Consider the following 500-nt stretch of genomic DNA (forward strand, 5'->3'; position numbering starts at 1 on the left):
CATGTATGTATGATCGCTGTGGTGGATTTAGTTCCTGATGCGTGATTCTCAGTGACGGGCTACTGGAGCTGATCCAGTTCAGCCTCTCTCCCTCATCAACACCGATGGTGATGTTTTTCATGAAATGACAATGAATCTTAAAACAAATGAGTCATGAAAGTATCAGCAGGACTAAATTCCTTAGTAGCCTTGCTAGTTTTTCTTGGACTGGCCGGATAACATCTGTCTCCTGAAGTGATTCTCTGTGCTTTTGTGACAGGTGTTTCACCTATATCAGCGGACGCCTGATCTGAATGAGCAAAACAACCTCTGGCTAAATTCTGGCTGTTGAAGAACAGAGATGTTTCACATGGACATCTAAACTGTGACGGTGCCGCAGTGCAGCCAGGTACCGTGTACAAAGGGAAAATGAATGCTCCCATTTTGACCATAAACAAAATGAAGTTTGCTGTAAATGTTTGCTCTATACCCAACATGTAAAGGTCATAAAGAATCAGCTG

The sequence above is a fragment of the Monopterus albus genome, unplaced genomic scaffold, assembly GCF_001952655.1.
Source record: "Monopterus albus unplaced genomic scaffold, M_albus_1.0 scaffold239.1, whole genome shotgun sequence".
Taxonomy (NCBI): Eukaryota; Metazoa; Chordata; class Actinopteri; order Synbranchiformes; family Synbranchidae; genus Monopterus; species Monopterus albus.